The sequence below is a fragment of the Bison bison genome, unplaced genomic scaffold (genome assembly GCF_000754665.1).
Source record: "Bison bison bison isolate TAMUID 2011002044 unplaced genomic scaffold, Bison_UMD1.0 scf7180017856322, whole genome shotgun sequence".
Classification (NCBI taxonomy): Eukaryota; Metazoa; Chordata; class Mammalia; order Artiodactyla; family Bovidae; genus Bison; species Bison bison.
In genome coordinates, this window is record NW_011486895.1 from 181,599 (window position 1) to 181,908 (window position 310).

A 310-nucleotide genomic window follows, 5' to 3' on the forward strand; every position below is an offset into this window, starting at 1 on the left:
CCAAACTCTACTCTAGATTTTTAATTTTTGCTTTTATGTATTTGTTACCAATTTTGTACCTTTAAGGACCCAATCTTCAGGACCCATTTTTCACTAGGGAGTGAGATTACTGGCTTGACTGCTCTCTCTCCCTTTGGACCTCCTTTTTCTCCACCAGGTCGCCTGTGTCTCCTCCCTAACCCCTCTCTACTCTACCCAACTCTGTGAATTTCTGTGTATTCCAGACGGTGGAGAACACTTAGGGAACTGATTACTGGCTGGATCTGTCTCCCTCCTTTTCATTCCCCCCTTTTATCCTTCTGGCCACCTC